The sequence below is a fragment of the Manis pentadactyla genome, chromosome 12 (assembly GCF_030020395.1).
Source record: "Manis pentadactyla isolate mManPen7 chromosome 12, mManPen7.hap1, whole genome shotgun sequence".
Taxonomy (NCBI): Eukaryota; Metazoa; Chordata; class Mammalia; order Pholidota; family Manidae; genus Manis; species Manis pentadactyla.
The window spans coordinates 13,938,304-13,953,897 of record NC_080030.1 but is presented as its reverse complement, the minus strand read 5'-3'; the positions used below and the strand labels follow the sequence as shown (position 1 = coordinate 13,953,897).

The window sequence follows — 15,594 nt, the reverse complement described above, 5'->3', positions numbered from 1 at the left end:
AGCACCTCCAAGAGGTGCACTCCTTACATTGGGGGGCTTTCTGTGAGCCCAATTTCTCCACACTTCACACCTCAGAGCACCCCCCAAAGCTCCCAGGTCCCCAGTCCTCCCCCATGGTGCCCCTCAGCCATCCATCCCCAGGCCAGGCTGCTGAGCGGCCTGACGTCTGTGACAAAAGGCTCGGGAGGCTGAGCAGAGGCACTTGGCTCTGGTCTCCCCATAACACTCCCCAAGGGCTCTCGGGATGTGTTCACCCACCCAGGAGAGGAGGCCTGGCCTGGAGGGGAGTTCCACGATCAGCACAAACATCCCCTTGGGGGTGCTCCAGGCTGGAGACAAGTCTCCAGGTCTTATGCTGCAGGTGAAGCCTCAGACCGAGAATAGGGAAGCAAGGAATTCATGCTGTGTGGCAGGTCAAGTACAAGCCTCTAGAACTCCCCCTAAAGTATATATTCCAGGAGAGATTACACACTGATGTCACCACCAAGGATTTGAAAGATGTAGGGGTTGTGATTTCCACATACCCTTATTCAAGTCCTCATTTGGCCCACTGAGAAAACAGATGAATCTTGGAGATGACAGTGCATGATTGTGGCTTCCATCCTACACTAGATCCAGATGCAAAAGCACTTGGCTGCGCTGTGTGACCTGGAGCACGACGAGCAATTCATGTCGTTTTTCCAAGCAATGGAGCCCCTGGATGAGGACGAGAGGTGAGGCACAGCAGGTGTGCTGTGTGGGCTCCAGCAACTGGGGAAGGAGCTTGGATTTGAACCCCTGGTGGTCTGTCTCTAGGACAAGCACATTTCATTCCCAGAAAGTATATCGGGGTAAGGGCGAGACCTCCCTGAATGGCCACAGCAGCTGTCCTACCTTCCCTTTCTTTCATTTTTTTTGTTTTGGATCTGAAATCATACCTTTTATTTACTCAGAGAGTGAGTGGTGTTGGTTCCCTATGTCTCAGTTCTCCACAGGGTAATGCCGTGAGAGGCAAAAACACCCTATGAACACACTGGGGTTTGCACCACAAGGAAGGAATTCTGAAATCATGAAACTTGGAGCTTACATTGATAGCTGGCACTTTGGTCCATTTGCATTTCTGGAGATGGAAATAGAGATGTTTGCTCTGGAATGTAAACAGATCCTCACTCCGGAAGAGAAGGAAAGGTCTCCTCTATCGCTTAAATAACCTGGAGTGTAAACGTAAGGCTCTAGGGAGAGAGGAAACTTTCTATCTGTCTCGTGGGCTCTGTCTTTTGGATCCTTATGCAGTCATATTTAACCCAGATACCAAAGCTGTTTGCTAAGAAAGTCCTGACCATACAGAAATGTAACAATATTCATGAAGCATTGTTTCCTGACAAGTATACGTTCTGCAGTGAGCATCTATGAAATGGGAAATGTGATTCTGCGGTTATGTCACTAGTCTCATTTCTTCGTGCTTTGTGCGGCTCCAGCTGAGGGTGATTTTGGTGTTTAAAGATGAGCAAACCAGCTGCTTCCTCAGGTACTTAACTGAGGAAACAGTGCTCTACTGCGGTTACGTAAGGAAAGCCTGCGAGGTTTATTAAGATTCACGTAGGTCTCTTTTTCCTGAGAAATTAGAAGTGTAATTTTGTCAATTAAAACCACAGTGAGATATCACTTCACACCAGTTAGGATGGCCAACACCCAAAAGATAAACAACAACAAATATTGGTGACGATGTGGAGAAAGGGGAACCCTCCTACACTGTTGGTGGGAATGTAAATTAGTTCAACCACTGTGGAAAGCAATATGGAGGTTACTCAAAAAACTAAAAATAGACTTACCATTTGACCCAGGAATTGCACTCCTAGGAATTTACCATAAGAATGCAGCAGCCCAGTTTGACAAAGACATATGCACCCCTATGTTTGTCGTAGCATTATTTACAATAGCCAGGAAATGGAAGCAACCCAAGTATCCATCAGTAGATGAATGGATAAAGAAGATGTGGTACATATACACAATGGAATATTTTTCAGCCGTAAGAAGAAAACAAATCCTACCATTTGCAACAACATGGATGGAGCTAGAGGGTATTATGCTCAGTGAAATAAGCCAAGCGGAGAAAGAGAAATACCAAATGATTTCACTCATCTGTGGAATATAAGAACAAAGGAAAAACTGAAGGAACAAAACAGCAGCAGACTCACAGAACCCAAGAATGGACTAACAGGTACCAAAGGGAAAGGGACTGGGGAGGATGGGTTGGTAGGGAGGGATAAGGGAGGGGGGAGAAGAAAGGGGGTATTATGATTAGCATGCATAATGGGGGGGGGGAAAGGGGAGGGCTGTGCAACACAGAGAAGACAAGTAGTGATTCTACAACATTTTGCGATGCTGATGACAGTGACTGTAAAGGGGTTTGTGAGGGGGACCTGGTATAGGGGAGAGCCTAGTAAACATAATATTCTTCATGTAATTGTAGATTAAGGATAACAAAAAAGAAAAAGTAAGAAAAGGGGGATTACTCCCTGATAGGATAAAACTAACTGTAAATCAACGATTAATGCATGCTTTAAATATCCTTAATTTTGATCATTTAAAGGGTGTCAGATGATCAGCTATGGAAGTACATTTTTCTGATAATATTTCTTTCTCTTAAAAAAAAAAAAAGCAGTTCCTGTGTGGTGACCTCCAATAAGTTCTTCACAATGGTATAAAGGGCATATCAAAGTGTGGGCAAAGGGTCTGTTTGTGTTTATACAGAGGATCAAAGCCCAATTTGGTCACCCAGAAAACGAAATAAGATACGATATGAAGAAGAAGTTTCAACATCAACATACTCTGGAAGAGTCATTCCAGAAGATGATCATAAAAAAATGTCAACAAAGATCCTGGCGCTGTTGCAGTTGTAGCTGCATTCATCCCACCGGTTCCTGGACTTGCCATTGGAATGAAGGGGGAGATATCTAAGCTGGCCTGTGCATACAGTAAAATAACAAACTTGACTGGATCTATACTGTTGGAACTCAGCCAAGAATTAGGAGAAGTGCAAGTTGCAGCGCTCCAAAATCTTGAGACTACAGACTATCTACTGTTAAAAGAACATATGGGATGTGAACAGTTCCCAGGAATGTGTTGTTTTAAATTGTCTGATTTTTCTCAAACTATTCAAATTCAGTTAGACAATATCCATCATATCATAGATAAGTTTTCACAAACGCTTAGGGTGCCTAACTGGTTTACTTGGTTTCACTGGAGATGGCTGGTAATTGTAGGTCTGCTTTGGTTATGTAACTGTATTCCTATTATGTAAATGTGTGAGCGCAATTTAATTAGTAGTTTAAAACCTATGCATGCTTAAGTTACTCTACAAGAAGATATGTCAAAGAAATAACCAATCTTCCCATGTTTTCTGCCGCCTGCTACTTCTATAGCTTTTCTTCTTCCTTCCTAATTACAACCCTTAAATAGAATTCGTGCCTCATATCGAATTTACCGAGTATCATAACTCCTCCAAGTGGTAAAGATACCTCAAGACAAATGCTGGGCATAAAACCCACAGGGCATAAATCTGCAAAGAAGTAAAAAGCTAACCTTTTCAAACAATATGGCCTCTCTCTCACTTACCAACTTAACATTTCCCTGTATGGCCCCGGAAGATGACTGGTTAGCCAGAGACAGGTAAGATTCCTCAAGGGAGGAACAACCTAAGACAGGCACAGTTGCAGGGGGGCCATCAGGTGAGAAATTGCGGATCAACAGAGGTGAGGCTTAGAACCTCGCCCCCCTTGTTCTGAGAGAAATCTTCCGCATACGTGGATGTTTTATTGCCCTTGTCTAGCGTGGATTAACACATAGGCTACAGGCACACACCTGATCATCTACATTTGCTCTCTTACAACACTAAACTATGTTTTCTACCTTTATCTCGTATCTACCTACCACTTCAGCATTTTATTAAAAATAATAATAATAAAGAGAGAAATGTGATATCCACATATAAATCAAATGAATATTCATACTTGAACTGACTGTTTATAGTTCATAATGCATGAGCAAAACCGAAAGCTTCTGTGATGACTGCCCCTGTAATGTTCACCATGTAACTTATTCACTATGTAAGAATTTGTTCTCCATGTAAGAACTTGTTCGTTAAGCTTCAAAAGATTGGAGACTGACGAAAATTAGGCTTGGGGTGGATTAATGATTGTGCATTGAGCATTGACCCCCCTATACAGAATTTTATTGTTGTCAACAACCATCTGATCAATAAATATGAGAGATGCCCTCACACACAAAAAAAACATATATATATATATACACGCACTTCCAATTGTAAAATAAATAAGTAACCGGGATGTAATGTATAGCATAAGGAATATAGTCAAAATATTGTAACAACTTGGTATGGTGATAGCTGGTACCTAGAATTATCATGTATATAAATGTTGAATCACTGTGTTGTACACCTGAAACTAATGTAATACTGTGTGTCAACTACCCTTCAATAAAAAAAATGAAAAAAATAAAAAAAAAATAAAAAATCAAACGAATATTCATATCTGACCTGATTGTTTGTAGTTCATAATGCGTGATCAAAACTGAAAGTTTCTGTGATGACTGCCCTTGTACTGTTCACCATGTAAGAACTTGTTCGTTGTGCTTCAGAAGATCGGAGACTGATGAGAATTAGGCTTGGGGTGGATTAATGATTGGGCATTGAGTCCCCTGTACAGAATTTTATTGTTGTTAACTGTTAACAACCATTTGATCAATAAATATGAGAGATGCCCTCTCAAAAAAAAAAAAGAGAATGAACTAACAGTTAACAAAGGGAAAGGGACTGGGGAGGGTTGGGGGAAAGGGAGGGATAAGGGGGAGAAAGGGGCATTATGATTAGCACACACAATGTAGTGGGGGGTGGGGGGAACAAGGGAAAGGCAGTAAACACAGAGAAGACAAGTAATGATTCTATGGCATCTTATACACTGATGGACAGTGACTGTAATGGGGTATGTGGGGGGACTTAATAAAAGGGGGAGTCTAGTAACCATAATATTGTTCAAGTAATTGTACATTAATGATACCAAAATAGAAAAAATAAATAAACTTAAAAAAAATAAAGACAGTCTAATAAAATAATTACTCTTACCACTTTCCCAAATGCTGATTAATACCTTAGAACACTTTCAATTCTCCTACCCTTCCTGACTTTTATTACTGTTATCATGCACTTTAATTCTACATGGTCTGATCTCCATGAGAGCTCACTCTAGAACTCACAGACTAACATTCACCTCTCTTCATAAATTGCCTTGTCCTTTCCTCTTCGTTTCTCCCTACATTGCCGGTTTTCAACTTGGGGTTACTTTCCTTTGGACTTAAGAACTCATTCTAGTAGTTCTTCTAATTCAAGGCTGCCAACTTTGAAGTGTCTCACTTTAACTTTTTCTTAAAACATCTTTGTGGTTAATACTGCTGATGGGTATAGAATTGTGGTTTGACATGAAAATTTCTTGGGGCATTTTAAAAATGGTGCTCTGTTGATGTATCTACCTTATGCATATATGTTTAGACATCACCTGTCAGCCTTTTTCTTGCTTATTTGGCCTCTGATTTCCCTGAAGTCTGTTACGTTAATTCTGGTTTTTCTATCATACTGTAACCCCTTATGGTTTATACAGTGTAGATATTGTGCTTAGGGAATCTTAACTGCATGTGTGGATTGCTGTCCTTCAACAGCGGGGAGCATGCTGTGTATTTTCACCTGTGGTATCAATTCCTTACCCCACATTCCCTCTGCTCCTCTTTCAGTCACATCCCACTTCTCCTTCCACTCTGTCCTGACATCTCCAGTATTGTTCACACAGCGTTTTGGTTGAGATATTGGTTCTTCAAATGTCTTGCCATTCAGGAACCCAGCCTTTGCTGGGATCAATCACTTCTTAAATAAACTTCTTAATTTAAGTTCTAACATAAACACAAAACATAGCCTTAATTTGGAACACAGCAGAGCTCTTTCACAATGAGGAGAAAAACATTTCCTTCCTCATACAGAGAAACACAGAGAGGAGAAAATGACAACCTGGATCACACTAAGATATATTATGAGCTGGTTTTTATCAAAGTTCACCAGTGAGATAGAGCAGTGGAAAGCCTGAGTGGGAGAGACTCAAATTACCTGCATCTGCTAAAGGACATCAAGCCAAATTAGGTAAATAATTTCATCCAATAAAACAAAGTACTGAAAGCCCACTAGAAAAATATGGCCAAAGCTAGAACAGACATTAGATAAAAGAGGATAAGCAAATAACTGAAGTGTTTTTAAAAAGCTTTCTACCCTGTTTAATTTCAGGGAAATGCTAATAAAAGTTGCGATGAGCTGTTTTAAGACAGAAATCAGGTTAGATGAATGAAAAAATACCAGGAATACCACATGCTCCTCAGGTTCTGGAACAATCAGATCATTCATGTAGGGCTAGTGAGAAGTTAAATTGGTAGAACCTCTTTGGAAAACAGCCGGCATCTACTAAGGCTGTGTACACACCTACAGTGGTCCCTGCACACAAACATCCCCAATATTGTGCACCTGTTTGGTCCCAACAACCAGAGTCAAAATCACTGTTCTAGAAACTAACCAAATGCTCATGAATAGGGAATGGATATACACAGTGCTCTCTGCAGCCCCTGGGACCCCACACAGCAATCAGAATTTACAAATAATTACTGACAGAGGAAGAATCTCCCACATCAATTGTTGAGACACAGACAGATGCAGACACAGCCCATGGATGTACAAGGATTCCGATTTTTCTATATCCCTGCCAACACTTCTTTTTATAATAGCCATTCTACATGAGGAGTGATTATATATTGGTTTTGATTTACAGTTCTCTGATTATTAGTAATGTTGAACATCTCTTCATGTGAATCTTTCCCATTTCTCTGTCTTTAAAGAAGTATCCAAGTTCTTAGCTCATGTTCCAATTCTTTTCCCTCCTGAGTTGTACAAATTACTTACATATTTTGGATATTACCCCTTATCAGATACACCATTTTCAAGTATTTTCCCCAATCTGTAGGTTGCTTTTCCATTTGATTATTTCTTTTGCAGTACAGAGCTCTTTAGTTTTATGCAGCCCCTCATTTGTTTTTGTTTGTTACCTGTGCTTTGGAGCATCTGACCTAAAGTGATCAGCAGATTCAATATTGTCCCCACAAATATCACAATGATTATTTTACAAAAATATTTTTAAAAAACCTAAGATTCAGATGGAACCACAAAACACCCAGAAGAGATAAACAATCTTGAGAAAGAAGACAATGGGAGGAACCACATTTCCTGACTGCAAACTATATTACAAGTTATAGTAACTAAATCAGTATGGTTCTGGCATAATGAATGATGCACATGTAACTCAACAGAACAGAAGAGAGAGAGCCCAGAAATAAATATATACAATCAACCAGTAAGGAACCAAGTGTAAATAGGAATGGGGAAAGGATAGAATCTTTGACAAATAATGCTGGGAAAACTGGATAAATCCGGTAAAGAGCTCTCCTGATAGCTTATGCCCTCTCCCCTTCACACCCTCTGCCTCTCTCTCTCTCTCTCTCTCACACACACACACACACACACACACACACACACACACACACACCACACACACACACACACACACACATTAAATACCAGTGATCCTTTGCCATAACCTGGATGTATTAAATCCTGTATCTGCAGATACCCTGAAGTTTTAAGTGGAGTGTTTCCAGCAGGAAAGTAGAGGGCCAAAGAAGATGGGATAGGGAAACCTCAAGCTGGTCAGTGGGACTAGAAGCTGGGTCACCTCAGGGCTGTGCAGTCCTGGTAGGTGAGGTTAAGAGAGCTGTGCCTGGGTCCTGGCCAGGGCTGGGGACAGACATCCCTGTATCCAGAAGCCCCAGCCCAACCCAGCTGTGATCAGGAGGGCAGCCACACAGGCCCCCCAGAAGCCAGGCAGGAGAGAGGGAACAGCCTAGACTGAAGTCCAGCTCTCCCACCGAGCATGGGGGGAGCTGTAAGGCAAGCAGTGACTACACAGCAGTGGGGGTGGGCCAAGTCCCCAACCAATTCAGGGAAAGGTAGAAGTGGGATTGCATTATTATACTCTATGGTTCACATGCAGGTTATTTAGTAAAACAGGAAGAGACTTACAATAGCATTTTCTTTCTTTCTTTAAAAACCTCTGAAAACATCTTGTCAGAGAGGCCACATGACGGGACCCGGAGGTGTGCTGGCAGCCCCAGGTGCAGGGGAAGCTGCTCACTGCCCGAGCCCCCTCCGCAGCCGTCACACGGGACTCCTCCAGGCTCTGGCCCTGCCCCTGCCGTTCCTTTTCAATCCGACCCACCTTCAGGCCCCAGAGGACGAGCCAGCCCCTCCCTGGACCAGTCCTGTCCTCAGCTACCCAGCCCCACAGCAGTGCCAGCTCCTTGCCTGCCTTTCAGCTCAGGTGAAGGATGGAGCTAAACACCGTCTGCGCTGCTGTTGCAGTGGTGAGGAGGATACCAGGGAGCAAGAATTCAGGGCAGACGGCAGCACGTGAGGAAGAGAGCAGAGCAACCGGAGTGCATTTTTGTGCAGCACACTCCTTGGTCTCAAACACGGATTCCTCACAGAAAAGCGATCATGCCTGTCGCAGCCCTTATATGTGGCATAGCATTCATACAACAGATAGAACAATAGTACCAGTGCAAACAGGCCTGACATTTGGAGACGCCAGTGTGGGGTGGGGACAGATTTACACTGATAACTCACTTGACCTATAAACTCATTACAAGCATTTTATATTGGTTCAGTTTGTCAACGTTATCTTATGACCAGAGTTTCTCCCAGAGTGATGTAACTCCGTTTTGCAGGCTGCCATTCAACCTTGCCAGGCTGCAAACGCAGTGGTGGTCTTGGCAAACACAGAGCTTCACCTTTTGGGGCATGTGGTGTGCTTTGGCCGACAGGTACTATTTTCTTGGTCTGAGGCTCTATCTATTGAGGTATTAATAAAATGCTGGATCTCTCTCCAGGCATAACCCACTTATCCATCCCTGTACCCTAAGCTGTAATTTCCTCCTCTCTTCATTTGCCATTTATCTTTACCCAGATTTTTCTGCCTGTGGAGTGGACATCAGGTCTGGCTACAGTGCTGGTCCAGAAGGCTGGCAGCAATACCAGTCTCACAAGTGCCTCCCCTCAGCCCCCTCCCACCCAAGGAAGGTAGGGTTACCAAGGAGCAGAGCCTGGGGGCTTTCCCGGCCACAGCTCTGCTATCAGTTCTGACCTGGCTACCTGGGGTCAAGGCACCATTCACCTCAGCAGGCGCTTAGGAATTGTGGCATAAAGATTTAAGGGTGTGGTTACATCTTCTTGCTTAATTAGTAAAGTTCACTGCGCTGGCACCCTCAGAAGCAGCTGTGTTCCTGGAACCATTGAATGGGTTAGGAAAAAACAAAGTTGTGGTGGTGTGAGTAAGAACAGAACAGTGCACTAGCAACCGCTCCCAGACCCCCTTCCCCAGACCCCTGGAGAAGCAGAGGAACCTACCCTCCCTTAGCCGCCTCACGTTGAGTGTGAGCACCCGCTCTTGAAGGCATGTAAGCCAGCCCCTCGTGCCTTTATCTCCCATTTTACACAGCCAATGTTCCCACAGCCCGTTCCAATTTTCTATTAAACCATTGCTCTGAGAGTGACATGCAACACTGTACATCCGTCTGATGGGATGTTTCTCGGCCCACCGTGGAACAGCATGGTCGGTAAAGCGTGTCCCCTGGTCGGAGATGTAACCTGGCTGTCCAAACTGGTATAGAATCTTCAGTTCCAAACCTTAAACGGTGTCTTCAGCATTTCACCTACCACTGGGTATGCAAAGCATAGTCCCGAATAAGTGTCTACTCTGCTAACGACCCACTTACAGCCTCCGAGCGGTAGCAGCGTTGATCCAATCTCACCCACTGGCCAGCTATGTGCAGGGCGTGCCCACTGGGGAACTTTCCCCATAGCCAAATGCAGTGTCTGTCTCTTTAGCTGACAGTCGGAACAGGTCTTGCTGGCATTCCGTGCCTCACAGGGTGCAAGAGGAATACGCGTAGACTCAGCCTGTGCGCGCGCTGCTGCAGCTCCCCACAGCCACTCTTTGTATGGACCCCGGCGGCTGCCTCCAAGGGCCGCACCAGCAGGCCCACCTGGTGGCTACAGTCACCTCCCACTCCTAGAAAGGCTTCTTCTGATGCAAACCAACATGGCCTGCTTTAACGTGCCCCTCAAATTCCCAGGGCAATATCCATATGGCCGTTGTCCACGTGGGCATTGCTTTCATAGTCCAGTTTCCCATTTCCTGTCTACGTGGCCACACAGTCAGGCCAGTATCCACAGCCCCAAGTCATAGGAACCCCAGCACGAGGGGCTTTCCTCACTGCTCCATTCTCCCGTCACTGCCCAGAAAAGGGCATGGAATTCAGCCCACTGAGATCATGTTTATCTCCTTCCTCCCAGCCAGTCTTGCCATCCCCTGGTCTTACTGCAGCAGCCCTCCAACCAGGAAGGAGTCCATGCCTCCTGGAACTGCCCTCTGTAAACCAAGCAGCTCTGTTGTTCAGCTGAGAGCTGCTCCTAGGGCACCGTCCATGCAGTTCCCGGGGGGCTCCAGTGTCGGTCCCAGAGGAGATGAGGCTGCCTGCTCGTGGATCCATGGGCGCCTCCTTGCATCCTCCTGGCAGCCTGCCCCTGCAGGAACGATATCAGTTTGATTATGGGACTCTTCTCGGCTCTGTTTTCCCCATTAGGGTGTTTCTCTGACATCACCCAACACGTATGGGTATCTCAGGTTTCAAAATTGTTTTACTTACTTTGGTCACTTAAGCAGTCTTGATTAATTCCCAACAGCATGTTCATAATTGTCTCCCAAGTGGTGTGTACCAGGCAGCACCATGTGGGAATTTTCTGGTCCAGAATCCCAAGGGTCACAGCTGGGAGGTGCTCGTTTTCTTTTTATTCCCACAAGCTGCAGTCTGCATGGGTGTGGGGGGCAGACACTTCCAAAATCCTGTCTCAGTGGGGGTCACAAGGGCCCGATGGTGTCAAGCACACAGCTGCCATGTATAGTTCTGACGTGGCCTGCTTCTGTTCAGGACCCCACTCAGATGCAGGTTTCTTTAATGGAGTCTTACACACAGGAGCTAGAAATAGTTCCCGGTGTGGAATGCGAGTCCTCCAAAACCCAAATAAATCAAGCAAGTGCTGGGCTTCTTGTTTGGACCTGGTGGGGGAGTGACAGCAGTTTATTGATAGTCACACTTCTGGAATATCCTGGGTGGCTCCTGCCCATGTTCTTCCTACGAATTTCACTGAGCAGGACCTTGGACCTTCGCTGGATTTATTAACCAGCCCTGGTTGGGCACGTATGTCCTTGTTGCATTCAAATGAGTCCTAGCCAGCTCCTCCGTTTCTGGTATTACCATAATGTCACCAACATCGTGTATTATTACACTCAAGCGTTGCGCCAAGTCCATATCCCTCCTGACCACGTGGTGACAATCAGCCGTGGAGCTCAGATCCCCGCCTAGCACAGCAGAGGCAAACTGGGATCCTTCCCACCTGAAGGCAAACCGGGCTCGGAGAAGAGAGCATCTGTAAGGTCCATCCAGGGGTACCAGCCTCCTCCAACCTGCTGTACTTTCTCTACGGCTGAGACCATGCCTGGAACTGCTGGGACCTTGGGCGGCACCCATTTCATTTAAGCTTGAATAGTCTCTATGTGCCGTCCACCTCTGCACAGGCCACACAGGACTACTGCACAGCAGATCTGCGGACAGCAGCGCTCCAGCTTCCAGCATGGCACTCCTAAGAATGGTGATATGTTTGTCAAGTTCCAGCCATTCCCAATTTAGCATGTCCGACTAAACAGGCCTGAGGGTGGGCTTACATGCCTTCTGTGTTACTGTATTAGGCAGGGGAAGCCAACCCCAGTCAGACACAGTATCCATCCCAATAATCCTTTCAGGTAAAGGGGACGCAACCACCTCAAGCAAAACGTGCTCAAACACTCAATTTTCATCCAAACTTCCACCTCAATACCATCAGCCACTGCATCTCCATATCCTCCCACTCTAACCTTAGCCCCTGCTAAGACTTCACCAACAGGTTTTGGTATCATAGTGCATTGGGCTCCTGTACCAAGGAGCCCCAGGGCCATTTTCCTCCTCCCCCTGGCCATTTTTCCCACATACATGCGAACGGTCTCAGGTCCCAGGCTGGGGTGCGGCCAGAAGACCCTGGCACTTTTGTCTATCTTTAGATTGATTAACCTGCCTGACCACCACTCCCGGGGATTCCCAGTCAGTTTCCTTATTGTAATCATGGACTTCAGGCTTTTTAAATCCCTCCGAACTGGGGTACACAGAGTGGAGTTTTTGGGCTGCTGTAATGTTGCAGCAACAACAGGGGTTCCCACCGGCTCACCCACTTTCTGGTACTGCTACATTAATACCTTTTTTCAACCCCAGCAGTGTCTGCTTGATTCACACAATTTTTCAATAACCATCTGAAAACTCCCACTCACTTGGCCCAAGTCCCTTCACTCTCCCCTTTGTCTCTCCCCATCTTCCTAGTTATGCTCTTGTTCCTGGTATCGTAAGACCCACGAGGGGAAGCTGAGGTAAGAAATCTGAGCAGCCTCCTCAAACTGCTCGATTTTGTAGCCGTCAGGTTACACGGGCTGCCATGTACTGGGGCCCTTAGCCTCAGCGCTCACCGTGACCTGTGTACCAGGACCATTCAGTGGGCGCCTACCTCGGTCACTGCAAAGCCAGTCCCACATAGGAAGCATTAGCAGCTCTTCCATCTGGGGTGCTCCATCTGCACTTAGAGGGGCGGCTGGGCAGTCCCCCTTCTCAGGACATACAGACCTCACAGTGGCTTTTACACAGTCCGCCAGGCAGGCTGTTCCCTCGGGAATAACCTCCCGTGTGTCTGGATCACTCCCAGCCCCCTGTGATTGCCCAAGAGGGAGAGAGGGTCCCGCATCAGCCCAAACACGCCCTGCCACTCGGAGGCATTCAAAACCAGACACGGCCCCCAGGCTGGGGCCCTCACGATGCCCTTTACTAAAAATTCTTCAGGAAGCTGGGGACACCGGTCCACACAGGGAGCCAGTTCCCTTACACTATGTTCCCTGCTTTCACACATTTCCTGACTTTTGCCTCCTCCTACATTATTTTCTTGGCGACTTGAGGTCTTAGAGGTACTCTGTGTTGCTTGACATCATTTTCCCTTTCTAGGCGGCTTTGAGGCTCATGGCCGAGGCTCAGGTTGACCCAAATCCCAGCTTGGTTCTGCATCAAGCCCTGACCCAGCACTTTCTTTCATTTTCATTTTGACTATTACAGATAACAACAACCAGGGAAAGGATTATTTAGCCTGCTTCTTACTCATCTGCATTTCCTTACATAGCCACCAAGCCAACTCCTTAGGAGGTGGGTCCACTGCTATTTCTAAATTCCACTGCTAACTTTTACCTTTAGTAACCAATTTTAGGGCAGCTACTCCTTCATACCAAGGGTGAGTGGGCAGCCGTCCAGGCATCAAAGGTTCCTCATCCCCTGCCCTTCCATTCTTTCACTTCAAAAACCACATATTTCAGAGCACGTGGGCAATTCTAGCAAATCCCAGCACCGTGACACCAAATGTGTTTTCTCATACAAATCGTAGTACAACTCCTTTTGAGTTTGTGGACACGATTCCAAGATTGGGCGTGTGTGTGTGCATGTGTGTGTAATCTCACAGACACCAGGCAATTCTTAAACACTGGTAACGTGTCTACGAACTCAACTCAGTTCTAATGGCATCTGCCTGGAGACGGCACCAGATTTCCCAGGTGAAGGGCTCCATCCTACAAGACTCCCCACCTGCCCCTCCAGATGCCTGTCGCAGGCCCCAGTCAGTGACTTGTGCTTCTACAGAACTGGCTACAGATTGCAGGTTCCGATGTCCTCCCACTTAGATTTGATTAATTTGCTGGAGTGGTCACAGAACTCAGAAAAACACATTTAGCAGTTTAAAAACGGGTGCCCTAGTCAAAGAAATAATCAATCTTCCCATGTTTTCTTCCGCCTGCTACTTCTATAGCTTTTCTTCTTCCTTCCTAATTACAACCCTTAAATAGAATTCGTGCCTCATATCAAATTTACCGAGTATCATAATTCTTCCAAGTGGTAAAGATACCTCAAGACAAATGCTGGGCATAGAAGCCACAGGGCATAAATATGCAAAGAAGTAAAAAGCTAACCTTTTCAAACAATAAGGCTTCCCTCTCACTTACCAACTTCACATTTCCCTGTATGGCCCCGGAAGATGACTGGTTAGCCAGAGACGGGTAAGATTCCTCAAGGGAGGAACAACCTAAGACAGGCACGGTCGCAGGGGGTCATCAGGTGAGAAATTGGGGATCAACAGAGGTGAGGCTTAGAACCTCACCCCCCCTGTTCTGAGAGAAATCTTCTGCATACGTGGATGTTTTATTGCCCTGGTCTAGCTTGGATTAACACACAGTCTACAGGCACACACCTGATCATCTGCATTTGCTCTCTTACAACACTAAACTATGTTTTCTACCTTTATCTTGTATCTACCTACCACTTCAGCATTTTATTAAAAATAATAATAATAAAGAGAGAAATGTGGTATCCACATATAAATCAAGTATAAAAACCAAATGAGTATTCATATTTGAACTGACTGTTTATAGTTCATAATGCATGAGCAAAACCGAAAGTTTCTGTGATGACTGCCCTTGTACTGTTCACCATGTAACTTATTCATTATGTAAGAATTTGTTCTCCATGTAAGAACTTGTTTGTTATGCCTCAGAAGACTGGAGACTGACGAAAATTAGGCTTGGGGTGGATTAATGATTGTGCATTGAGCATTGACTCCCCTATACAGAATTTTATTGTCGTTAACAACCATTTGATCAATAAATATGAGAGATGCCCTCACAAAAAAAAAAAAAAAAAAAAAAAAAGGACAGACTTCCAATGGTAAAATAAATAAGTAACCGGGATGTAATGTATAGCATAAGGAATATAGTCAAGATATTGTAACAGCTTGGTAGGGTGATAGCTGGAACCTAGAATTATGTATATAAATGTTCTACCACTGTGTTGTACACTTAAAACTAATGTAATGTAATACTGTGCGTCAACTACCCTTCAATAAAAAATAATTATTCAAAAAAAAAAACAACAAAAAAAAAACGGGTGCCCTAAAGAATGCAATTTAACAGCCAAATGAAGACACACGTAGGGCAAGCTCCCAAATAAAGGAGGTTCTATCCTTGCGGAGTTTGGGGCCTGGGGACTAGCTCTGTTACACACGGAATCCTTTTGGTTCCCCAAGCGAGGAAGCTCTCTCCGACAGAGAAGCAGGATCCCGAGAGAGAGATACCCATCTCATTGATGTTGCTGAGGGCTTCACTGTATAGTCATGACTGACTCTACCATTGGCTGATTCAACCTCCAGCCCCCACCATCAGGTGGGGTCTAAAAGTCTCTCATTAACATGATAAGACACAGACTTCACCTTTAAGGCTCTGCAGT

General features: G+C 45.1%; 2 long non-coding RNA genes across 2 annotated transcripts in view; both read right to left on the bottom strand.

The window, feature by feature from the left end:
- The window catches only part of LOC130679878 (uncharacterized), a 63,364-nt gene that overhangs the window by 14,247 nt on the left and 33,523 nt on the right, over positions 1–15,594 (bottom strand). The window lies entirely within an intron of this gene.
- Positions 9,653–12,369, bottom strand: LOC130679887 (uncharacterized). Its single transcript, XR_008992881.1, has 2 exons — positions 10,849–12,369; positions 9,653–10,726 (listed from the first exon to the last, which is right to left on the bottom strand). It is a non-coding gene; the product is annotated as an uncharacterized LOC130679887 (long non-coding RNA).